This window comes from Pleurodeles waltl, chromosome 8, assembly GCF_031143425.1.
Source record: "Pleurodeles waltl isolate 20211129_DDA chromosome 8, aPleWal1.hap1.20221129, whole genome shotgun sequence".
In the NCBI taxonomy this organism is placed as follows: domain Eukaryota; kingdom Metazoa; phylum Chordata; class Amphibia; order Caudata; family Salamandridae; genus Pleurodeles; species Pleurodeles waltl.
Window position 1 is genome coordinate 772,438,456 of NC_090447.1, and position 27,806 is coordinate 772,466,261.

The window sequence follows — 27,806 nt, forward strand, 5'->3', positions numbered from 1 at the left end:
AAAGAATGCCCTTGGCAGATAACATGGAGGCTACAACCTCATCATAAGACACGGTCCCCAATGGCATATGTAAGGCACTGAAAGCAAATGCACATATCACCTTGTGCTAGTCACACCAGAACTAGTGAGCGTGATCCATCTCTTCCATCAGGCAACACCACACACAATTACCAGGAGCCAACTGGGACGTCCGTGTCCCAATTTATGGAGCGCCTAGGCTCCGATTCCTTTAGGGGTGCACAGTGACCCCTCATGAAAAACAAGGTCCCTGCAATCCCCAAGAATTCTACTGCGGTAGTGTGGAGAAAGGAGCCCACACCCCCCTCCTCTGCAGGGAGAATCTCTCTCGATCTCGCCGAGTCAAGCGTTCAGCCGAAGGGGGGTGTCCCGCAATCTACAGAGTGGCCACGACATGATCTGGCGATCTTCTTTGTGCTGGCTCATCCAGCAGCACTCTTTGCTGCTCACTGGGTCTGGAGATGACTTGCCTTCACCCCAGGTAGCCAACTCCGAGTGCGGCCCGGGCCGCTGTGATGAAAGCACCAAAGCAGGTGCCTGTTGGTGTCCTGGGAGTGCTCCTCCCATTGCGCTTCACCTCGGGGGTACCACCAGGAGCACATTCGCTCCAGTCCTTGTCTCCTCATGCTCCAGGGGCACACCACAAATCACTTTCTTGGGCGTGTTCGATCCTGGCAGTCCGCCTGGGCTCGGATGGTGATTTCTCCCACTGGGAGATGGCCAAAAGTGCTCTAGTGCACTTTCAAACAAATGAAGTAGAGCACTCATCAGGCGCTATGCTCCAACACAGAAGCTTCCAAACACAGTGCTGTCCTTGCGCTTAAAAACACCAAAGCGCTTGTCCTGCACCACATGGCTAAATAGGAGCAGCTCTTTAGCGCTGGAGGGCAAGAAGGGTTGCAGGGGACAGGAGGACACCATCCAGCCCCTGGAGACAACAGAGGGGGAGCACAGGGCGGAAGGGGCCAAGCAGGCCAGCACAAAGAATGCAGTCAGTGGCAGTTCCTTCTTGTGAACCAGCAGGTCATAGGTCAGCACAACAGCAGCAGTCCAAGGCAGTTCCTGGTGAGTCCCTCCAGCAGCATTCTGTGTCCAGTCCAGTGTCTCTCAACATGGGGAAAACCCACTGAACTTTTACTCAGATTTGCACAGCACTTACAAAGAGGAGGAGAAGACGTTCCTACCAGTTCCAACTGGTTCTAGGAGTGTCCCCTCTCTCCTCCAGCACAGGCTCCACACATCAGTTGGGGGTAAACGAGCCTTTTGTGTGTGGCCAGGGTGCAGCTTTTGCAAATGCAAGTGTGCCCCGCATCCTGTTCTCTTAGCCCTGGAAGACCATTCAATATGCAGATGCACCGCTATGACACCTCCAAAACCTCCCTGTGTGCAGGCTGAAAAGTATATACAAAGCTCAGCTGTCACTCTTCCCCATACGTAGATTAGAGTCAAGCTGCAAAACACCAGAGTCATAGGCACAGAGAAATGCTCACTTTCTAGAAGTGGCATTTCTATAATGATAACATAAAATCCACCTACACCAGTAAGCAGCATTTCTCACTACCATTATAACCATACCAAACATGCCTATGCTACCCCTCATAAATCAGACTATACCCTCTAGACATAAGGCCGGCATTTCCAATCCAATCCTAAGAACAAAGCAGCACTCACAGCAGTGAGAAACCAAATAGGCTGTTTCTCACTATCAGGACAGGCCACACAGCCAGGCACATGTCCTTGCTCTTACATACATAGCACCCTGCCCATAGGGCTAGCTAGGGCCTACCTACCGGGCAACTGATATGTAGTAAAAGGGGAGTTCCAGGCCTGGCAAGTAAATTTAAATGCCAGGTCCCTGTGACAGTAACTGTGCACACAAGCCCTGCGCTAGCAGGCTTGAGACAGGTTTGAAAGGCTACTTCTGTGGGTGGCGCAAGCAGCGCTGCAGGCCCACTAGTAGCATTTAATTTACAGGCCCTGGGCATAGGGATACCACTGTACAAGGACTTACAGGTAACTTAAATGTGCCTACTAGGTGTAAGCTAATCATACCAACTTTAGAAGGGAGACCACCACCACTTTAGCACTGATCAGTATTGATAAAAGTGCTCAGCATCCTAAAGCCAACACTTTTCAGCCAAAAACATTGACCAGTTTCTGAAAAGTGTGTGTAAAAATCGTTAAAGTTGTCAATCCTGCTTGTATTACACACGGTTTACTTAATCTTGCATTCACTGAGTATTTGCTTTTTCCAGGATGATTGTTACTTTTTTATTTCCAGGTAGCATACTACTCATCTAGTGCATAGCTGGAATGGAGTCGCATCCAGGTGTTCATCATGGGGCATAATTGAGTTGTAGCTGAAGGCAGTGCGAGGTTCTCTCAGTGCCTTTCAGAAGCAAAGAGGTTTTGAGAATACGTGATCATTCAATCCTTGGCCTCTCTGTAGAGCATGCACAGAGCAAAAGTCACGTGTGCCAGTTGCAGTTGTGATTCTAGGTGAATGTGTGTGTAGGCTGGCACTTTATGCAAATTTTAGTGCATAGGTTTAAGCCATGCCCTTAATTATGTAGGCCCAGCCCTTTCACAGACTCGACCCCCTCCCCAGTTTTTTTCATCCCACTTAAAGTCCTGGGCGCCACTACATATCAGTTATGTGGATCATCCACGGATCCAAGCCACTTTCAGCATTTGATTAGCAGGAGGTTCACCAGCTGAGAACTGACGTTGATTGGTGCAGCTGTGCATGGGTGTAAACTAGATGCAAGTCCGGAATTTGATGCATTCACAATTTGCATATTACAGCACTGAAATAGCAGGATTTTTTTTTTCAGGATGTTTTATAAGTCACATGAGGAATGCAGTGCTTCAGCAAAAGCACGTGTGATTATTGGCACTGGAACCACAGCAGTTGTGCAGGCCATGGTGGAGGTATCTTAGCAGATTGCAGTGCGAAAAGATGCAGTGCGCCTAAGGGTTGCATGCCTGTTCCTGCTGTTCACGGCTCTTCCCCTGCTATCCTTATGTTTCAGTGCTTCATATGACAGGTGGGCATGGGGTTTAGGGGGTTGGTTCATGGAACCTTGTCACACAAGCTGTGATGAGAGCCACGGGTTGTAGTGTCCTGCGGGACGCATTCTAGTGTTTCCACCAGCCACTCTGGTGAGGGCAGGCTTCCACACTCATCCTACACCCATCCATCACAGATGTCACCGTTCAGGTGACCCTGCTAATAAAAGGGGCTGGGCGCATTGCCCTCGGCCAGTTTTAGTAACCATAATTATATGTCTGTGTCATTATTAACTTAGCATGAGGGCCTAGGGCTCCCAACACTACATTGGCGACGAGTGGATCTGCCAAATGTGTGAGCCGGCTGCAGCTCAGTCGTGCTTCAAGAAGAAAATTACCAAAGCGCCCCCACGCCTGCCAGCCACCTGTTCATGCCCCTGCAGTCGCCCACCTGCTGTGCGCCAGTGCCAGCACACTGACTGGGTTGTTCCCAAGAGCGCAAGTAAATGGGGAGAACTAGCCGAGTATACTGCTTCCGTGACCATTGTAAGGCAGTGGTGGACCAACAGAAGTGCCTGCTTGCTCGCCGGGCATGAGTTGAGTCTGCAGGTAGTAATGTGACACCGCGACTGCAGGAAAAGGGGATGAAGTATTGCCATCAACGCCTCGCTCGAGCCCCCCTGTACTGCTGCCCTGCTTCACAAGAGTTGGACCCCCTCCCACACCTACAGCGCCCACGTGGGGTGAGGAGATTGCACTCGAGGTGGCCCCTACCTGCTGAGCAGCTAGTCCACTGCCCCACCTTCAGCTGTGTGATCAGGGTGAAAAAAGGGAGGAGAAGAGCCCTCCCTCGAGGCGCACTGTGCTGTCACCAAGGTAGCCGGAGTGCCCAGGAGAGGAGAGAAGCGTGAAGCAGCCCGCGACCGCGTTGTGAGTAAGTGGACCCCCCCATAGGATGTATGATGCCCATCTCCCGACAGGCGGCATGTGCATGAGGAAACTGCACTTACCTGTAGAGCAGGCAATGGGAAAAGAATGGGCCCAACCAGCAGCATGAAGCCCATGCCACACTCGCACTGGCATTCTGAGAGGCCCGCAACATCATGAAAACATTACTGTGGCCTCAAGAAAGAAGACTGCAGCGCCACCTACTGTTTGCTTGTCTGCACTGCAGGGAAAGGTGTGAAGAGGCCCGTTCGAGGCCAATCCTGAGAACAGGCAAGCCAACCTGCCAACCGGCAGCGGCGGAGAGTTGGCAGGACCCATAACACAGCCCCTACAGTCCTCACGAATACCGGGACCAGAGCAGCAGCCTAGTGAGATGAGCACCAGCAGGCTACAGAGGAACACAAAACCGCCCACAGCAGTTGGAAAGCTTTTGCAGGCTCTAAAACTGACTGCAGTGCCGCTTAGCGGTTGCACACTGCTCAGCACCCAGCAACAGTGTCCGCAATGAAGCAGCCAGGCAGGGCTAAGACCTTTAAAAGAGACATGCCCCCCTGCTACCAGGTATGTGTGGAGAGACTGTTGTTCCCCCAGGTGCCTGTGAACCACACTGCCGCAGTAGAAAACATGTTTGCTTGAGAGTAGAGGCACACAACAGGGAGAAGAAGATCCGGACATGAGTCATGTGTCAGAAGTAGCTCCGCGACTGGCACCGGGAAGCACTGAGGTAACGGACAGAGACAGATCACTCAAAGATAATCGGACAAAGGCCAGTGCACCTGAATCCTGATGGCCAGAGAACACAGACCCCACGACAACCGCCTTTGTGGCTCCAAGCGCAACTTGGATGTGGTCCTGTTGGCTGTTCCTCAGCGACTGCCTGTGATAGGTCCTGCACAGTCCACAAGGTCACGTGGCAGTCCAGCAAAAGGGGCTCGAGGAGACCCCAGTGCAATAGAGTCCTGGCATGAGAGGGAAGCCTGAAGCTGCTCTACTAGTGGACGTTAAGAAGCAGCAAGGAAGACGCACTTTTCATCCATGTCATCCTTCATCTTTGTAGGTTCGCTATCCCCGGAGCATAAACGCCTTAAAAGAGAACCCTGCAGTGGCCTCCCCACCACTCCTGAAGCACCCACTTTGAACTCTGTAGATAGACTTCACCACTGCTCAGGATGCAACATCCCAGTGGACTTTGTAATTAGGCACCAACACCATGAGATGAGACGGGACAGGACCAACAGTGCCAAAGTGTACTGTAACCTCATGGACAGGCGATTGAGGGATCTGGACTTCAACAACACTGCTATTCGTGCCCAGAGTAGTGTGGTTAAACTACAGAGGGGTGCCATGATGCCGGACTCTCGCAGCTACACCTGTCCCTGCATCATGTCCTGCAAACACCCTGAAGAGACTCAGTGGTGTTATGTTAGTTTGTTTTGTCCACTTTCAATAAAGTTTGGGAGGGATGTGGTGTCCTGCTAGACACATCTAGTGTTTCCACCAGCCACTCTGGTGAGGGTTGGCTTCCACACTCACCCTACACCCAGCCATCATAGGTGTCACCGGTCAGGTGTCCCTGCTAATAAAAGGGGCTAGATGCACGTGCCCTGGGCCAGTTCTAGTAACCATAATTATGTGTCTGAGTCGTTACTAACTTAGCATGATGGCCTAGGGCCCCCAACACTACAGGGGCATTGCTTCAAGGGGGTGTTTAGGGTATTGCACCCCCCCCTCAATAAAATGTATTTCCCAAGAATTAGTTGGGTACAGGTGCTTTCAGTCGGGTATTGTGAGATGTCAGTTGGATTTCAGCAGGAATTTGTACATACACATAGAGAAAAAACATGCACACACTCTCTCACTCTCTACGTTGAAAATCCTCAAAAATATTGGTTATTTTACAAAACCTTGTGTGTTCTCTCTTTACTCCAGTGGTTGAAGTGCATAAAAAAAATTATGGGAACTGTGATGCTGCATGCAGTGGGCGCGGGGTCAATGAGTGTGGGAGCGGGGTCAAAGGTGTGGCTAAAAAAAAACAAAATATTCGCCTTTGGGTAGCTAATTATAAAATAACTCCCAGCTTAAATGAAAAAAGTTAAGTTAATCAGTGCTAAACACACTACTGTGTATTATGAAACCTCTATCAGATAATGCACTGAGAGGTCTGTGTGTAACCAGAAAGCCACAGAATAAAATCTTGGTTGGTACAGTGGAGTATTGTGGCTTGTGTATTGTAGTGTTATGAGGGCTCGGCCTGTGACAGAAAGCACTGAGACTGTGTAAGTCATTTTGTTAAACTTGCATTACACGCAGTACAAGACAGACTGCTACCAAATGTGCAAAAAGGTTTCAGGTAAAATGCTGCATCCAAAATATAGGTTTTAGTAATACCCTGACTATACATAATGACATCTTTTTCTATAACTGCCCTGAAAAGCGCACACTTCACAGACCAGCTGGTAACTCCTGTTGCACTACAACTAGAAAAGAATAAATCTTTGTCATTACAAAGGTTGATGTGAATCAATCAATTAAACCATTACTGGCTTCTAAGCCTCCTTTACATTTGCAGATTAAACAGTTGTGTACATTTGCATTTGTTTCAGGCAAGGCAGCACTCAGGCAAGAGGGCCTGTTTATTGTTAGGCTGTCTGCCACTCCCTCGGTCTCACCACACAAGAGACTCCTGAATGATACTTCAGATGGAGACTTTGTACCATTGGAGTTTACCATCCCAGGACAGTTGCCTTTTCATAAAAGGTAGGTGAATGGTTTTTCATAAATTAAGAAAGCAGGGACACATCGTGCCCCTCCATTCCCACCCACTTTCACTACTGCTTTACTTCCACTAATCTGCATTTCTCTCCCTTTCCACGCCCCTTAGGCCCCTCCCATGGACCCTGATTGTGGTATAATGTATTTAAACTTTATATGCCCATCTGATTGTCGGAAAATCTGACGCTCACAACTTCCCCCCACCCCAATCTTACTGACAAAGCTACGCCCCTGCGAGAGCACTGCATTGAGCCCAGCTGCCCTCACTTTAATAACTCTTTACATGTGCATGCTTGCTGCGTCAGCGTTTTAATCACTGCCAACCAGCAGAGCCAGGTAATTGAACCTGAAATAAATATATAACATGAAAAATAATAAATAGCTAGAATTTCCGACTCTTATGAGGGAGATGAATCAGGAGCAATGCTCTTCTCTCACAGCTCTGCAGAATGAATAACAATTTCCCCTAGCTGCAACCTGTTTGTTTTTTATCTGGTGCAGTTCTTCGGGTGGAGAGAACCTCTGTAGTGTCTTTGTTTATCCAACAAGAGTCTGAATGAAGGGTTAGGGCCATAGCTGAGCCATTGGGGGATGTGCTTAGGGATCTGCAGGGCCCAGCAGGTTTCTCTGCAGCATATGTCGTGGTAGGGGGCATTTCGTCCCCAGTGGGATCTGCATACAGGGTACTGAGGGTACAGCCCTTCCCTAGAAGAGTTATGTTAGTGGTAGGGGCATGCCATTGAGGGATGTGCACAGGGTCCTCGGGTCTGGCAGCCTGGCAATTCACAGCAGGGTCGCGCACAAGGTTCAAATCCATTTCGGGGAAAAGGCAGGTCTCGGGGGGTGCAGTGGCTAGGGCTCACACCAACTGAGCTAGGGTTAGTGCACCTGAATCTAATAGCACACTTGGAGATCAGGGTCTCTGCTGGCTCACGTAGTATGTACAGGGGTTCGTTGTGCCCAGACAAGGATCGGGGTATGCATATCCCACCTTGGGAAGAAGTGGGGTTTACTAGTCTATGAACCAACCCAATAAATAAATAAATATATTTCCCTTAGGGACCTGGCCTACCCGGGGAAAAAAAGCAAGCAGGGAAGACTGTGCTTGCGTTTAAAAAAAAAGTTTCAGCAGATTCATGAATTTGGCAAAAAATTGCAAGAAAATTGAAAAAAAAATACTTTTAGACCCTGTCGGGGTCCCTGCGGCACCCCAGTACCAAGGCTAACAGGTCAGGGTATTCCTTTTTCTCTTTTTTTTTAAATCTTTTTGTTTGGGACTCCGCTGAGTCTGAGTCTCAAGACGGCTGCCAGTACTTCCTGGTTAAAGTTTTGGCAGCCAATCAGATTTCAACACGAGATCAGGAGGGTTCGAAGAGCCTTCGTGTCTCTATAGATACAAATTGGGATTTCTTTTAATAACTCCACAACTGCTGAACGGAACTACACCAAATAGCAAAAAGCACTCTTTCGGCCGAATTTGGTGTAATTTCATCCAGCGGTTCGGGCTGTAGTCATGTTCAAAATCCCTATAGGAATTACAATGGGAAACACACTTTTTTATCCCCCCCTCCTTTTTCTCGCGCCTCGCTTAACTAATCACAGTGAAACTTTCCAGGCACAACTAGAATCACTGGCACACTAAAAAAAAAAATTGTGAAGATTCATCAAATGGCACCAAAGATGTAGGCAAGATATATTGCAAGTCGAAAAAAGATATATTGCAAGTCGGAAAACGCTTTTTCAATGGAAACTAGGTCCTGACTATAACTACCTACTGGCGACCTCATAATGTACATATATATATATATATATATATATATATATATATATGTTACCTACTGGCAGTCTCAAACTGTGAACCAGATCCTGTTATGTTACAATTAAAAAATCATTATTTTTACAAAGTAATGTCTGAACACAACATATAGTATAAAATCATCTTACCATAATACACTCACAAAAATAATTAATTTACTTAAAAAACCTACTATAAATTCACTGAAAAAATCAAACGTTAAAGTAACGTTATAGCTAGGTGTAATAAAAATATCTGTTTTCATTTAAAAAAAATCTTTAACATTTTCTAAAAAAAACAAAGATTGAAGTAACGTTACAGTTAGATGACCTTCTCAGTGCCAACATTGACGTTTTGAACTAAAAAAGCCGCAGAAATTCAGCAGTTATAGTTAGCAGCACTAACTATAACTTGTGCTCCCGCCATGCATTGCTTATGACCTCACATATGAAATCACTCATGATATGTTCTGTGACATCATTGATGACATCATCCAAGCTTCGCTTTCCCACATATTGCTCTATAATTTACTATGCCATTATTGGCCTGACATAAAGTATAAAAGACCTCAAGAGAATATCAGGGATCATTAGTGCCATCACAGATAAAACTCCCTTAGGTGTTGAAAGCAAGCATTATATACAACATTGACCCCATACCATACACATTACAGGTAGCATAGTTCAAATTAACAATCAACCACAGATATATGGGAAACCGTCACTGAGCACAGTGTTCAATCTATATGCAAAAGTTTAGAGAAAGCCAAGTTACTCAAGATACTCGAAATATGTTCCAAAAGTAATGCCCCAGTGGGGGCCACTTTTACCATCATCAAACCCCCAAAGTCACTGAGCCTACATTGAAAAATGAAGCTGATATGAGTAGACAAGTGGGTACTCAACAGTTTTTACTCTATGGAGAGAGTTTACTGTGTACCACACTGTTTGTAAACAGTAAAACTCTAATGAGAAATACATCAGAGAGTATTTAAAAACTACCTACTAAGAACAGTGTGAACGCTAAGCAAAATATGTTTTAAAAAAACACGAAATACTAAACATATCCAAGATCGGAAGGTGCTAAAGAACAGACTATCTGCATCCTCCATACTGTGGTAAAAACTTTACAGACAGCCCATCTTTTGAAGGACAACAAGCACATAGCTTAATACCTGGTGCACACAGTCTTCTATGATGCATAGAAATTGTCATGCTGACACAGTTCTGTTTAATATTTCAAGGGTGCTTACAATACTTAGTATGTTTTGTACGGAATCTTTGCCTTGTTGCAAACTTTTTCTACATAGCCTAAAAACTTGTTTGAATCATAATGAACACAAGTTGTCAACTGTCACCTGCATACAGTGTTACTACTGAATGCAAACATTTATAACTTCTTCAATACTCTTACACATATGATGCATTAAGAGCACATTATAGTTAGGTTCTGAATTTACTCGTACAAGACCTTAGAAATTCACCAGTTATAGTTATTTCAAGTAACTATAACTCGAGCCCTTAAGGTAACCATAGCTCGCACCCCCTCCATGCACAGTTGTTTAATTAATAATTTTACAACAAATGTTACAGTGATAATATCAATGATGGCATAAAAGATGTCATGAGTGCTGTAATATCTGGGGTAATTAGCAGTGCATGGCGAGGGCACGAAACGACCCAAAACGCAACAGAACAAGTCACATTTTTCCACTGAAAACTGACCCTTTTTTGCAATATGCCTAGCTGTGGATTTTGGGACCTAGCGCAGCCAGCACCTAGAAAAAACAAAAAAAAACTAGACACTTAGGAAAAATCAAGGATGGGGTGACTCCTGCGGCTCGCTCCAGCTTCTGTTACCCAGAATCCTTTGCAAAGCTCGAACTTGGTCTAAAAAACACATTTTCCTCAAACTTCTGTGATGGAAAATTTGAAATCTGAGGAGAGCCACAAACTTCCTTCCACCCAACATTCCCCCAAGTCTCCTGATAAAAATGGTGCCTCACTTGTGTGGGTAGACTTAGTGCCCGCTACAGAGAATGGCCCAAACTGAAACATGGACACATCGCTTTTTTCCACCAAAAACAGCCTTTTTTCCAATGTGGGTTGCTCTACATTTTGCACCCCAGCACAGCCGGCACCTATGGAAACCTAGCCAACCTGCACAATTCTGAAAACAAGACACCTTGGGGTATCCAGCTTGGGCTGACCTGCATGGCTCTGACCACGTTTTTTACCCAGAATCGCTTGAAAACCTAAAACTTTGACTAACACAACATATTTTGGGTCCTTCCTTGTAGCAGGCACTTGGTCCACCCACACAAGTGAAGCAGCACTTTTATTGAGAAACCAAGGGTAACGGTAGGACATTTGAGGTTTACCTCTGTTTCTGTGAGAACATGGCACAGAAATTCAAGAAAAATGTGTGATTTTAGTCACATTTTGAAGTTTGCTAGACAATGTGGGTAAGAAAACTTGTTGGGATCTACAAGAGGCACTCCGCCCTGCACTCCCTTGGGTGTCTAGTTTACAAACATATCTAGAGTTGGTAGATTTTCTCTAGAGACAATGTACACATTGGCAGAGAAATACAGAAAAGACAAATATTACTGCACAACCATCTTTTCCTCAAATACACACACATACTGGTTGGATTTGGCACGAGGGTGAGTGGAGGTGCAGAACATACAATTTTATTAATAAGAGATTTCACAAAAATGAAATGCACTGTTAATAACTGAAAGGTTAAAAAAATGAAACACTGACTCACAGCTCCTGAGCTGTAAAGCTCCAACAAAATACCAAACGCTTTATAGGCCTTTCACACACCTTTCATAAGTGACACACACAAGACCATTCACACCACCAGCTGCGGGACAAGCACATTACAACACTCACATCAACTGAGAATATAAAGACAGTGTACACCCTGGTTGAGAAAGACAGAAAGAACAATTCCTCAAGTACACACACAAACTGGTTGCATTTGGCATGAATGTGAGTGAAGGTTTAGAACGTAAACTTTCATTACATGAGATTTTACAAAAATGAAATGCACTGTTAATAATTGAAAGGTCAATAAACTGAATTAATGACTCACAGCTTGTGAGCTGTAAAGCTGCAACAAGGCACCAACCACTTTACAGGCCATTCACACCCCTTTCATACATGAAACACATAAGACCATTCACACCACCAGCCACTGGCCTAGCACATTACAACACTCACATTAACAGTCAGCGCCATTCCAGGGCCCATCACTTTATACATCCACATTACTGACACAGCAATCACACCGACTGGCAGCTGAGCGAGGGTGTGGACTGGCAATTGGCTAGTAGTGTGTGTAGTGACCAGCACCAAGTCACTATTCGCACACCGCTAGCCAAATGTCAGCTCACACACACCCCCAACCAAGTGCCAGTCCAAGCACACCGACAGCCAAATGCGAGTCCACACCCACCGCCAGTCAAGCGCCAGTCCACACACAGCACAAGCTAAATGCCAGTCTACACACACCACCAGCCAAGCGACAGTCCAAGCACACCGCCATAACATTTTTTTGTAACAAAAAAGAAAACACAAGCCATTGGAAGCAGATACAAAACTAATGACAAACACAACAGTTCTAACTAAATACATCACACTAATCCCAACCGTGAAAGCCAAACAAAAAATATAAAATTATTCAAACCAGTCACTTTACTTTTACACTCAGGGTTGCTCTCAATAACTCTGTTGTGTGTGGTACAATATAAAACATGTGTGCACACACAGCCCAGGTTTAGAAGGACTCTTGCTGCAGTACATAAGATTCTCCTTCCGCACACCTCTTCAGATACAGACTCTACATCTCCTTCAGGGAAGGACTTTTTTGGACATGGGAGGAATGTGATCAGGAAAGAGGCATATTTCAATTTAGCCACTCCTCCATCACTTCATCTCTAGTAATACTTGCCTATTCCACTACAACAAGGCTGCCTACCACAGACTTGTGAAACTGAACAAATATAATCTTTGACTCTGGTGAACAATCCTTGAAGACAACAAAAGCATTGAAGGTTGCTAAATGGAATAAATGAATAAGCAACTTCTTATACCAAATGTAAGCCTTACGAGCAGCAGTGTAAGGTTTCAATCTCTGATCTACTCTATCTACACCACCCATGTGCTTATTGGTGCAAGCAACGCACAAGGCAAAATTTGAAGACACTCAGTTCTTGCTCTGCGCTATCCACTAAACTGGAAACATACACAGCGCCATAGCTTAAACTGGAGGCTGGACCTCTGGGATCTCCGTAATTGGGAAACTGAAAATCAGTTGACTAGCACCACAGAATGCTATTTTATGGAAAAAACAGTGACTGTTGAATCGGTTGTGATAGAAGCATAGAGGACAGTCGCCAGGGGGCAATTGTTAGCCGCCTCTGCGGGCAGATGTAAAGAGAAGGCAAGGCCATGTATGATATTGAACATTGGCTCACTAGGTGGAAAGCTGAATTTCTGCACGGTCCCAATGATGAGCTCTCCCATAACATAACTCTAACCAGAGAAGAGTATAGGCAATTACAAGATGATGATGCAAGGGCAGACCAGAGGGTGCCATTATACAAGGAAACCTATACCACTCTAGAGGGGAAAGGACACCAGGAAAACTGCTACAATTTGTGTACGACTTGTCAATCCCTCCTATCTTGACAGATGATACGGTACTGTTGGATAAAAAGATTAAACCGCCTGAGGTGGCAGAAGACATCAAACAACTCAAAATCAGTAGGATACTGCAACATAATGGTCTTCCAATGGGATTTCTTTGAATGCCAAAGACAGAACTTATGCAAGATCCTTATACAGAAGGTTTATGATGCTCACAGGAAAGGCCATCCCAAGAGACATCCATATGGCAAATATTGTCTTAATAAAAAAAAAAAAGGGAACCCAGTGGATGAGTGCGCCTAATTTAGACCCATTTTTTTTTGTTAAAGTAGAGGCAAAAAGTTTGCCCAAAATACTGTCCACCTGCCTCTATGAGGTGGTTAATAAATTACAAAACATAAAGCAACACAACTCAGCTTGAGATGCCCGCATAGTGTCCAGTTACATCCACAGCCATAGGGAAAACACGCAGTGATACTTTCTCTGAATGCTGAAAAGGCTTTCTGTTCCAATGAAAGGCCATACCTGACGGTGATCCTATGTAACACAGCATTTGGACTAGAATTCATGTCATGGGTCCACTTATTGTACAAAGTTAGGCTGATTGAGACATTGTCACAGAACTTCCAATTTGGCAGATGGGCAAGACAGGGTTGTCCGCTGTCCCCTTTGCTCTTTGCCTTGGTGATTGAGCTATTGACTTGTTAGATCCAATGTGATGCTTAGATGCAGAGCCTTTGATGGGAGAAGGACTGGGAGGATGTTATATCCCCTTTCACCGACATAATTTACCTTTACCTAGCTGACCCTGAACAGTATTTCTCTTAGAGTGCTTGACATCCTACATATTTTTGGACAGTGTACTGGGGTGCATATAAAGTGGCAAAAATTGCTGGGGTTTTTCCTCATGGACTGAAAGCAGCCCAACACATGGCATTGTCCTATACAATGGACACAAACTGGGTTTAGAATCTTCAGTATCCATGTCACCAACAAGGTAAAAGACATCATGGGGCATACCCTAGGTAGAATCCTCAATGATTGACAAACCGATGTTAACCACTGTGAAAACTCCTATTATCAGTCCTCGGTCTGGGTGCATTGCACAAAAATATATAGGCTCCCCAAGTTCTTAAATGTGCTACCTGACTTAAAGCTGTAATACTGTCATCTCAGCTGATGGATGTACACGGATAGCTGTCGGTAATGGCAAACAGGAGATTGCTGGCACATAGAGGATACTTAAAGGCACAGTATAATAGTCTCACTAAGAGCAAACAAGATTCAGATGGTTAAGGTATTGCAGAAAGCCATGAAAGTTGACCGGGTGGTGGGGCAGAATGATGCTAAAAACTCCACTGCAGTTTGCGAATTGAGCAACCTCGGAGGATTTCACAGGTGGGATTTAATAGGCATCTCAAAATTGGGCAACATATGGATTCCGGGGGATCTTTTGTCATGCTCCAGGCTGCAGCACCAGTATGAACTGGCGGATATCCAATACTTTAAATACCTGCAATTGAAACATGCATCAACAAGTACAAGCCGAAGCCGCTGATGTAGCAGACGAGTCCCTCTTGAATGTAGGGGTCAAGTTTACCAAACAGTTTTAAATGACTGTGGGCAGCCCCTACTGCTACTCAGAGACAAATGGGAACAGGATCTGGGGCATATGGATGATACAGATTGAGTTGAAGCTTGTAGATATCTAAGGGAAATGGCCATAAGACCAGGCTTCCTCATGGTGCAACTCAAGATCCTCCACTGGCAAGTACACTTTTTTATTAACTTATTGTGATTGCTCCACTGAGGCGTGATCTACTCTTAGATCTTGGTTGAGATATATAAACAACTGATTACTTTTGGCATTATATTTGATATGCAAATATTGAACATATTTTGTTTACAAATTAATGACTACTACATATCATAGGTGATAATGTAATTGAATTTGTCATAATACCTTCATAGGTTACTTTGCCAACAATAGTTTTATAATTTCAAATGGCACATTAGTTACTGAATTATTTTTGAACCATAAGATAATGAGAGATTCAAGGCTTGCATCAGCCGATATGTGTATAATTGCATAATAATAATTTTAGTAAGTTTTGTGTCCACATGTTTGTATATGTTTTGTCCTTTGTTGATATTTATTATTTAAATCTAATTTAATGAGTTGTCTGGAATCGTCCAAAGCACAAAGCGGACACAACTTAAATATGGCACTTTGAAGATGCATAACAGCAAACAGCAGGCTGCATCCAGTGGGTCATCGATGCAGATGGAAGAACAAGATAACTTAGAACGTACAGATCAAGAATGCCCCCCCACCCACTTCCCTCTCTCTGGATCTAGCTCTATAGGAAAATTGTTGGGCCAAAAGTAAGATCGTTTCACTGGTGATAGCGTGGAGATGAATGATGGGCCCGAAGCTATCAATGCACACAACAGTAAGGAGCTATTCACCATAGTCAAGGAATCCACAAACCCAGGATCAGACACCTCGGACATCACCCCCCTCTCAAGACTTCTGCAACAACCTCGCCACCTTTTTTCAACAGAAAATCCAGGACATATACGAAGGATTCAAGAATCAAAACCCACCCCCACCTCCCACCAGAGTGGCATGGACCCCATGCCGCAGACCCTGAACCACTGGACTGCTATCCCTACTGAAGACACTCGGAAACTCATGAACTACATCCATTCAGGGGCACCCTCAGACCCATACCCACATCACATTTTCAACCAGGCCAGCGCCACCATCGCACCAGAGCTCTGCCGGACTATCAACCGCTTCATCGAAACCGCCACCTTCCCATCCAACTGGAAACAAGCAGAGATCAACCCGATCCTAAAGAAACCCTCCGCCAACCCACGGGAGATGAAAAACTACAGGCCCATCTCTCTGCTCCCATCCCAGCAAAGGTAACAGAAAAAGCCATTACCATGCAACTGACAGAGTTCCTCAAGTCAAACAACATCCTAGACCCCTCGCAGTCCGGTTTCAGGAGCAACCACAGCACTGAGACAGCCCTCCTCGCAGCCATCTATGACATCTGCACCACACTGGACCACAGTGGCACTGCTGCCTTCATCCTCCTCAATGTCTCCGCTACGTTCGACACAGTCTCCCACCCCACCCTATACACCAGACTCCATGATGCCGGAATCTGTGGAAAAGCACTGGATTGGATTATTTCCTTCCTGACTGGAAGAACCCAGTGTATCAGACTCCCACCATACACTTTGTTGCCCAAAGAAACCTGTTGCAGAGTACTCCAGGGACCCTCACTAAGCCCAACCCTCTTCAACATCTACGTGGCCCCACTCACCAAAATCGTCAGACAGCACAGACTAAACATTGATACCCAACTGATCCTCTCCTCGACAGATGACCCATTATCAGCCAAGAGAAACTTCCACAACGATATGAGTGCAGTCACTGCCTGGATAGAAGCCAGCTGCTTCAGGCTCAACTTGGACAAGACAGAGATCCTAGTACTCAGCTCCACCCCCTCCACCTGGGACAAATACTGGTGGCCTGCCGCCCCAGGAAATGCCCCACGTCCACACATACAACCTGGGCGTCATCCTGGACTCCATGCTCTCCATGACCCATCAAGTCAACATTGTCTCATCAGCCTGCTTCCACACCCTGCGTCTCCTTCGGAAGCTCTTTAAGTGGATCTCCACCGAGGATAGAAGGACGGTCACTCACACTCTGGTCAGCAGCAAATTGGACTACGGCAACACACTCTACAGTGGCATCACAAAGAAGCTACAAGCAAGGCTTCAAAGAATCCAGAACACAGCAGCCAGACTCATCCTGGACATCCCCACCACAGCCACATCTCTGCCCACCTCAGAGACCTCCACTGGCTCCCGGTCGACAAATGCATCACCTTCAAGTTACTGACTCACACGTATAAGGCACTTCACAACATCAGACCAGACTACCTCAACAATCACCTGGCCTTTAACATCCCTGCCAGGCAACTCTGATCCTCCCACCTCGCTGCCTTCCCCAGAATCAGGAAAAACACAGCTGGAGGCAGAATCTTCACGTACCTAGCAGCCCGGACATGGAATACTCTTCCACTCAACCTCACACAGGCGGCATCACTGAAGCAATTCAGGAAGGAACTCAAGACCTGGCTCTTTGAGTGATCAGCTTGCCCACAACAGTACCTTGAGACCCCACGGGTGATAAGCCGCGCTCTACAAGTACTGATTTGTTGATTAATCAATGTTGTGGTGTGTCCTTCAGGGGTAGAATACATAAGTATATGGGGCAAGTGGTTTCTCAAAACTCCTGGGCTAGACAATCAGTCCATTGCCCCTGTGTCTTTTGGAAGCTTATCTCCCAGTGCTCTGTGGCTGCTGTGATTTTCTCCATTCCAAGAAGTCCCCAAAGACGTTGCATCCACTCTCCATTAACCTGGTGATTTCACTTTGCCCCAGTGTGCTAGTAGCACTAGTCCAACTGTACATGGGGCCGTTGTAATGGCTGCACCCCTAGAGGACCGAAACGGGTAGGTCAGTGAATTAGGCAGGTCCAGTAAGAGATAAGCCGGTAATGTTGGCAGCTCTGTGTGAAACTTAACTTATATGTTGTGAATCACTTCCTCCCAGTATGCAGCTACTTTCTGGCAATCTCACACTATGTGCGTTAGTATCCCCACCCCAACAGTTCCTCCAACATGTGGGAGGCGTGGCCGGGTGCCATTTATGTGTATGTTCTGTTGTATAGTACTGTTAATGAGTCATCTGCAGAAGGGCACCCTTTCCTGAGCTACTGGTAGCTGAGATCTGTGTATATGTCCCTCCACTCCCTGTCTGTCAACTGTCGTTCTAGTTCTGTCTCCCTTCTCACTTGCACAGGTGAGAGGTCTGTGTGGTCTGGTGACACAGACATTTATAGAAATCTTATAGGGTGTGTTTGCGGTCCCTTTTCGTGAATGGCCACTGTTCATCAGATGTAAGAGCCTCACTTGCTGCCTTTTTCTTGGTGGGCTGCGGGACCCAGTGTTGGATTTGCCAGTAGTGTAGTCGTTCTGTCTCTGAGAGGTTATAATCATATTCCAACTGCTCAAAGGATGCAATACCCGCTGCATTGAAGAGGTCCTACACCCTCCTTCAATTGGCCTGTTGCCAGGCCTGGTATGTAACACCCGTTGCTGCTGGCATAAAGTCCGGATTGGTCAGTATGGGTGTCAAGTGCAATGACCAAGTCATTAGTCCCCAAGTTGTAGTGAGTCTGTCCCATACTCCTAATGTTGCCTTAACAGCTGAGGAGGTATAGACGCTGGGTAGTCTGTGCTTTTTTGCCAGCCAGGGGACTTCCCAAATGTGTATGCCTGTTATCCCCTGATCCATAAAACACCAGTGTTTTTGAGAGGTGCTATTTCACTTTGTAATGGAGTTGCGTCCCATGTAGTCGCGAGGAAGGTAGGGGACTCCCAGCCCCCATTCCTTTTTAGCCTGGTAAGTCCTATCTTTCCTCATGCAGAGTTCCTTGCCCTCCCAGATGAAGTGGTCTATGCATCTCTGCATTTTCTCTAACATACCCCTGGTGGGGAGATCAGGATTGTTTGTATAATGTACAGTATTCTAGGGAACAAGTTCATCTTAATTGCCTCCATTGAGCCCAACTAAGTCAGTCCCCCGTTTCTCCAGCTGTAAGGTACAGCACGGGTGGCTGCAAGTGATTCTCTGTAATTAAGAGTGACAGTCTTCTCAACAGTAGGGCAGATTTTGATTTCTAAATATGGGATATATTGTTGCGTCCAGAGCAGTGAGTATGTCTGCGCGAGAGTGTCATTAAGGTCCTGGGTTGGATTAATTGCCATAATTGAGGTGTTCATTTTAAACCTAGAGGCTTTGCTAAAGTCTTCCAATTCAGAAGTAGGGCTGGCATAGAGGACAGGGGATCCATTAGCATCACCATGACATCATCAGTGTAAAGGGATATTTTATGCTTGTGCCCTCCAAATTGCTCCCCTATTATACATTCAATGGGGATGTATTCTTTCAGCCAACAGCTCCATATACAGTGCAAATGGGAGGGGAGATAGGGGGCAGCCCTACCTCATCCCCTGTCCCACTGCAAAGGAACTCCAAAGGAGGCCATTGACCTAAACTCTTGCTGTGGGGGGCGTATATCCGCTAAATATCTACTTCTGAAATTAAGGACCCAAGCACACTTTTTTCTAGCATCACCACTAGGTATGGCCAATGGACTCAAACAAATTCCTATTCCTTTTCAGCATTGATGGAGAGTAAGAATGTGGGGTGGCCTACTCGTTTCACTTTATCCAGGAGGTGAAGGAGCGATTTAGTGTTGTCAGTGCACCCCCGTTCACGAATGAAACCTGTTTGGTCTGGGTTTATCATCCCCTGCATGTGCAGAGTTAGTCTCCGGGCTCATATCCCAGTGAAAATCTTTGCATCAATATTCAGTAGTGATGAGGGCCCGTAGAAGGAGCAGTGTGCAGGGTCCTTCTCAGGCTTGAGTATATCAATCACCACTGATTCCTGCTTAGATGGAGCCAGGGCTTCTGTTCTTGGAAAGTCTTTATAAAGCTGTGTCAACACTGGGGTCAGCAGGAAGCAGAGCATCTTATAGAAACCAGTCGGAAGACCATCAGGGCCAGGAGCCTTCAATTGCTGAGGGGGTAGGGGATCGGCTGTATAAAGCCCTGCATAAAAACATACAACATTTTGGCTATGCTAGTAGTACCCCTCAATGTCCCCCTTCCCTCCTGTTTGTGTAGTTATGAACTCTATGGTGCTGTCCTGTTATTTTGCTCTTAAATTGCAGGTTAGTAGACAGCCTGCCTTATTGCCTCATGCATAGTATTTTTGTTTTAGCTACAGTAGTGCCAGTTCTACCATATCAGTATCTAGTGCCTTGAGTTGTTTTACTAATTTGAGTTGTCTCCTTACGCGTTTGGATGCTGTTTGTTTATGGGCCTTCTCTAGGTCTGCAACCTTCTCCTCTAGCTTCTGTCTCTTATCATGTCGCTCTTTATTGAATCATGCAGCTTGTGAGATAAATTCTACCGAGATGACAGCTGTCATGGTGTTCTTCAGTATTGGGGTGGTTGTGTCAGAGGTACCATTACTGTTGAGAAAGTCTATTATGCTACGTTTGATAGTGTCTATTACTGGCTTGTTTTTCAACAGAATATCTGTAAGACCATGTGTGTGTAGTCGTGTCTGAAGGTGCTGCCCATAATTTGTCAATGATAGCTAAGTATTCAGAAAGGACAGATGTCTCAATGTTGGATCTAATGGTTTGTACCCAGATGTTTGTGGTTCCCAGAAAGTAATCCAGCCTAGCATAAGTCTGATGGGAGGCTGACAAGAAGGTGTAGGGTGCAAGTCCTACAATATGTGAACGAGCCCTGGGTCCAGCAGCCACTGAAGGCTTGCGCTCGGGAGCGCCCATTTGCCCCATCCTTTGGGCAGATCTGTCCAGGTCTGAGTCCTTAACTATGTTGATGTCCACTTAGATCATTCTTGTCTAGGAATTCTATGACTTGAGTGAGAGCAAATTTGAGGAATGTTCCCTGATTTTTGTTCAGGCCATATATTGAGTTTAATTTGAGGGTGGTGGGTCCAAGCAGTATATGTATCACCAGGAGTCATCTGGGTATGTCTATCAGTGTTTCTATCAGTTTACCTGGAAACTTGTTAGCAAACAAAATTGCCACTCCGCCCAACCTTTTGGGCCCTGAGGAAAATGGCAGTCTAGAAAACCAGAGGGATCTGAGCCTTGGCCAGCCCCATTTAATAAGGTGTGTTTCATACAGTAGACAAACATTGCAGTTCATGTCTTGCAGGTAGGAAAGCAATGGCAAGTGCTCAACCAGGGCATTTAGCCCTCTCACTCTCACATTAAAGCTTAGGACCTTCACCATTGTAATCCTAAAGAGACAGAGCCTCTTCCCCTGAGCGCTCACAGTGTAATGTATGCCCAATGGCCAGTTATGTGTGTAAAGAAGGTAAGGGTGTAAGAGTATATTTGGTGATATTCGTGGACCCAACTTCCCTTCCCTAGTAATCACATAAAAACAGTAAACAAAGGTCACACCCCCTCCGTGGAGCATCTAGTTCTTTGATCAAGCTACCTAATGGGGCTCAAGGAGCCTGAATCCAAGTCCATTCTCTGACATTTCCCCCAGTGCCCCCTGCCTTCACCCACCACCCATATCTGTGAGCTTACCACAACCCACATCACCCCCACCTCAGGTGCAGGCCAATGCAGGTGCAGCTTGTCCGGAACGCAGTGGTGCGGGCTTTCCCTCCATGCACCAGTAACTGAGTTCATTCAGTCACCATCATGTCTGCAGCTTGTAGCTTATTCAGGACTACTTGCCATTTCCTGTGTATTTTAACCTGGGAGTGAAGATGAGCATGTGGCTTGGTCTGCACCTTGGTCGAGCATCCCTGCCCCCTCCTGTCCAGCACCTCTAACCTTTGGGCAATGTAAGCAGGCTAAAAATTCTCCTGTGTGTCAGGCAAGGCCAGATGTGAAGGTGCCTCAACAAGGGTATGTATGTGTGGAGTTGGAGATGGCGAAAGAGAGGATGAACGAGAGGCCCTAACAATGCTTCACACCCTTCTATGTGAGCTATGCTGTTACTGGGTGAAATTGTTGATGGCGTTGGAGGGTGTTGAGGAAAAGATTGTAGCAAAAATGAAGTGTTGCCCCCTCAACAGAGATCATTTGAGCCACACAGGCTGCGGTCCTGATCGCTTCCTGGGGGCGGTCACCTGTCTTGCTCTCACCCTACCTCAGCCCGCTCAAATTCAGAAAGTCTCAAGAGGTGTCAGGCTAGGAAACAAATTCTTCTAAATATACAGATGAAGAGGGGAGGTGATGCCACCATATGTCTTCCCTGGACTAAACACTGTAACACAAAAGGGGACGGTAGCTAAAGGAAGAAAGGGATTGTGTCTTCTAATTTGTAAAGTAAAAACAATGCCCTCTTTGGACGCCACAGGAATTCTGTCAAATCACGTAGGAAGACCAATCTTTTGGAAGAGGCAGCCTCACCCACAAATAGGGCATTGAATTTACTTTCCAAAATAAGAGAATAAATCCTTATCTTGCTTTAGCTATCGTACCACTTTGTGTTACAGCTGTAAACTAATTCCACAAGGCGGCCTTCTGCCCAGTGCTCCCAGAAGGGGTGAACAGTTCAGGGCCAAATCACCAAGGAGAGCCACTTAAGGTCAGTCTGGGTGGTCATGTGTGTTATGGGCCTCCCAGGCCACACCCCTTCTGTCTAATCCCGCAAAAGGGGGAACAAGTGGGCTGAATTAAAGTCCTTATCGGTGTGCTTGTATTGTAACAGCACCTCCTTCACCCTCTGGGCTGCACAGCGCCTACCAGCCAAGCTGCATGTCCTCCACTCCACATGGCGTGTTCAGGTGCTGACATCACAGGGGCTCCTGGGCCAGTGGCCCAGCCACCTACCTGCTGAAGGATCTTGACGTGTAGTACCCATGACAGCAGCAGCACTCCTCTTTACAGCTGGGGATGAGCTCTTGGCACTGGAGACATTAACTTTAGTGTGCCGGGTCATACCTTTGACCCCACGCTTCCACGCTGCAGCTACAGGCTCTGGCACAGTGCCAGCTTTTCCCCCGCTGGCCGTCACCACTCCTCCGAGGTGGGCTTTTTTTGGGGCATGGCGCAGAGCAGAGAGAAGAAGCTCCTATTTCGTTGCCATCTTGGTGTAGTGAAATATGTGTTTTTGACCACTGACTTTGTGTTGCACCACTTTGCACCTGGATTAGTTGTTCAGTGTTCACCAATTGCAGATTACATTTTGTATTCAGTATAGCTGCCTATTGACCTTATCGTGGTGTTAGACATTGCTATGTTAAAGCCGTCCGTGTCTTTCCACATTGTAAACTGTGCTTGTTTTCGTATTCTTTCTAACCAAAGAGCTAGGGCATATTATCACCGAACAGTTAGTCAGTCAGCACGATAAGTGTTGGACTTTTCATCCTTGGCGTGGTCTCCCTTAACTTTCTGCCTCTGTTCCCCAGTTTGTTGATGTGTGCTGGCCTCTGATTTTACTGTTTTTGTTACTCTGGGCACTTTACCACTGCTAACCAGTGCTAAAGTGCAAGTGCTCCTTTACAAAATGTGTATGTAATTGGTTTATCCATTATTGACATATTTGGTTTACTAGTAAGCCCCTAGTAAAGTGCACTAGAGGTGCAAGGACCTGTAAATCAAATGCTGTTAGTGGGCCTGCAGCACTGGTTGTGCCACCCACATAAGTAGCTCTGTAATCATGTCTCAGACATGCCATGGCATTGTCTGTGTGTGCAGTTTTAACTGTAAATTCGACTTGGCAAGTGTAGCCACTTGCCAGGCCTAAACCTTCCCTTTCCTTACATGTCAGACACCCCTAAGGTAGGCCCTAGGTAGCCCCAAGGGCAGTGTGCCGTGTATGGTTAAGGTGGGACATATAGTAATGTGTTTTATATGTCCTGACAGTGAAATATTGCTAAATTTGTTTTTCACTGTTGCAAGGTCTGTCTCTTTCATAGGTAAATATGGGGGCTACCTTTAAATATGATTAAAGTGTAGATTCCCTTTGGGAGCGGATGGACATGTGGAGTTTGGGGTCTCGGAGCTCACAATTTAAAAATACATCTTTTAGTAAAGTTGATTTTAAGATAGTGTTTTGAAAATGGCACTTTTAGAAAGTGAGCATTTTCTTGCTTACACCATTTCTATGACTCTTTCACTGTCTGGGTCAGTTTGACAGTTGGGCTGGTTGCAATTCACACTAGACAGTGACACAAAGGGAGCTGGGGTATAGCCTGCATATCCTGATGAGCCATCTGTGCTAGGAGGGAGGGGAGGAGTGGTCACTCACACCTGAAAGGGCTATGCCTGCCCTCACACAATGCAGTCTCCAACCCCCTGGTGAGTGTCGGGGCCTGGCCTGGGCAAGGCAGGATTTCACATTCAAAACAGACTTTACTTTGAAGTAGGCCTACTTCAAAGGAGAAATTGGGTATAAGAAGGGCACCCAAAACCACAGACTTTAGAAACACTTCTGGAAACAAGAGGAACCTCTGCCTGGAGAAAAGCTGAAGAGCTGCCCTGCCTGTGACTGTGCTTTGTGGAGCTATCCTGCAGTTGCTGCTTCTGCCAGAGTAAGAGGGCAAAGACTGGTATTTGTGTGCCTTCCATCTTGAGAAGAAATCTCCCAGGGCTTAATTTAGAGATTGCCTTCTGTTGTTTGAAGACTTCTCTCTGCCAGCACCTGGAGTCTCTGGAAAAACACCTACTCTGCCCTGTGGTGGCCATCCAGTTCCTGGAACCCTGAAAGGAGAAGCTGGCAGCCTAAAGACAAGAAAATCCATGTACAGAGCGCCGTGCAGGGAACAGATCGATGCGACTCCGATCTGCGGCTGAAGAAACGACGCGCTACTGGCTCCGCAGCTGAGAAACGACGCTTGCAGGGAATGCGACCGAAGAATCAACGCACGGAGTGGGAGAAATGACGTGCAGCATCGCTGATGGAGGCTGGGAGATCACAACCTGCGCTGTGGGGTTTTCGGATCATCTTGCGGCTGGATTTCCGACTCAAGTACCGCTGTGCGTGGAAAAACAACGCAAGGCCTGCCCGGACCCGAGGGTGCTGACCGGATCGATGCATCGCTCTCCTGGAGAGAGAAGATACGACGCGCCCGACCCGGCGAAAGGAGAAATTACTCACGGTCCCGCTCATGAGTGGAATCAACGCCTTGCAAGCTCTTTTTGACGCGCACTCACCCGTGCGGGGTTATTTTTGACGCACCCAAGGTACTTTTTCACACTGACAGCGTTAGTGTGTGTTTAAAACTACTTACAGAATCTTTTTGCATTTTTATTGATAACTTGACTTCTGTATTGTGGATTTTTGTTGTTTTGGTCTTGTTTTGTTTAGATAATTAGTTCCTATTTTTCTAAACTGGTGTTGTCATTTTTTAGTGTTTTCATTAAGTTACTGTGTGTGTTGGTACAAATACTTTACACCTAGTACTCTGAAGTTAAGCCTACTGCTCTGCCAAGCTACTAAGCGGGTAAGCAGGGGTTAGCTGAGGGTGATCCTCTTTTACCCTGACTAGAGTGAGGGTCCTTGCTTGAACAGGGGGTAAGCTGACTGTCAACCAAAGACCCCATTTCTAACAATAAGAATGTACCAGACTGATAGTGCAAGTAGGGAACGGTTTGGCCTTGAGAAAGACAATTTGGGAGACTGGCCAGTTCCAACCTGTTTCTTTCAACTCCGACCTACATTAGCCAGCATGTTTGAATATTTCTTTTTTATGGGAGGTGTTTTTCCAGAAAGCCCTTCGGTTCTTTAAGATATAAAAAGGTGGCCCTGCTCAGTAGCGGTGGAAGTTCCAAGACCTCGGTCAGGATTAGACGTTGAATGCCTGACATATCTGTCCCGTGAGTGTGGAGATCTCTTTCTCGCAGTTGAACGGGGTCATCTTCTTGCTGGCATGAGTAAGATGACAAGTGTGGCAGGCCCTACGGTGATGCATTGTTACTTTATTCTTTGCTTTGCATAATCATAACTACATATATTTGCTGTGTACATTGCAGTTGAGAATCATTTTGGTATATTTTCCTTTCATTGCTGTGACTATTTTTAAATGTATGCTTTCGACCTACTAATCTCCTTTTTTAGGAACCTCATGGTGAAATAATAATAAATGTCTTCTTTGAACTGAGAAGTGCATTCCAGAGATTTTTGTCAGCTCGGTCATAAGTGAAATCAAAACACTTGGACATGCCCCCTTTTGTTTATATTTAAAGAAAGTGACCAAGTAGATAAAAAATAAATTATATATATATACATATATATATATATATATATATATATATATATATATATATATATATATATATATATATATATATATATATATATATATCAATACTTAGTGCCACATTTCCAAAGGAAAAACATGTTTTGTTTTGCTTATAACTTTGTAACTTTGGCGCAATTTGTTGAATCAACATAAAACTTTCTAAAAAAGTTTCATCCACCATAGCTCTTTCCTGAAAAGCTTCAGGGTGTTCCGTTAAGCAGGGGCTAACAAAAATGCAGGGGTTCTCCAACACATTTTCTCTTTTCATTTTATCATAGGAAAGTGAATTGTGACAGTAACCATACCTTGTGCCCTAAAGTAACGATAACTCGCACCCTCGCCATGCACTGCTAACTACCTCACATATTACATCGCTCATGACATCTTCTATGACATCAGTGATAACATCACTGCAATACCTGAAATTACATCATTGATAACAACACTGTGCATGTCGGTGACAGGTGTTATAGTTACTTTAGGGCATGAGTTATAATTAATTGAGATACCCATAACTGGAGAATTTCAGTGGTTTTGTTCGCTTAAACCAGGATGTTTTAACTGACATTTTCACTTAACTATAATCAGGGCCACTGGCATTATGCAGTAGGTAGGGTACAATTTTGTGGCAGGGTTGACTAAATTATGCTGCAAGAAAAGGCAAATTAAGTGGCATGAGGAAGTACTTTTTGTGATAGTATTACTTCATTATTTTCCCATTTTCACACTTGTTAACACTGTCTGGGCATAGGTTGCACTTCATTAGTACCAGTTTAATACACAAATATAGCAATAAATCAAATCAAATCATAGTTTATAGAGCACAGCTACTCACCCATAAGAGTCTCAAGGCACTGAGAGGGTTGGTCCCCTGTGCTTAAGTCGAGGAGCCATGTCTTAAGGTCCTTCCTGAATTTAGGCAATAATGGTGACTGCCTGAGGTGAACAGGCAAGGTGTTCCAGCTCTTTGTCACGAGGTAGGCAAAGGATCTTCCTCCAGCCGAGGTCTTCCATATGCGGGATATGATTGCCCGTTGAGCAGAGCAGAGTGCTCTGGCGGGGAGTAGAAGGTGATGCAGTGGTTGAGCGTTGTATGCATAGTCAAGGAGTTTGAAGTTGATCCTTTTCTCGATGGGAAGCCAGTGGAGGTCTCCTATGTGTATGGTGATATGTTTGTGGTGGGGGACGCCCAGGATGAGTCTGACGGAGGTGTTTGGGATGTGTTGTAGTTTCTTCAGGTTGTTCTGGATGGTGCCAGCATAAAGGGTGTTGCCATAGTTGTGTCTGCTGATCACCACGGCATGGGTTACAGTTTTGAGGTAATCGTTTGGGATCCATTTGAAGATCTTCAGGAGAAGTCGGAGTCTGTGAAAACAGGAGGCTGCAACTGAGTTGACCTTGCAGGTCATGGTGAGCAATGATTCCAGGATGAAGCCGAGGTTGCATGTATAGTTTGTTGAGGGGGAGGCTGCCGAAGGTAGCGGGCCACCAGGAGTCGTCCCGAGCTGATGTGGAGGGTCCCAGGATGAGGATCTCGGTCTTGGCAGAGTTGAGATTAAGCTGCTCTCCTTCATCCAGGCGGTGAAAGCATCCATCCCATTGTGGAAATTCTTGTCGGCAGTTGTGGGGATTTCAGCTAGTGAGATGATCAGCTGGGTGTCATTGGCATAGGAGACAATATTCAGTCTGTGGTTCCTGACGATGGG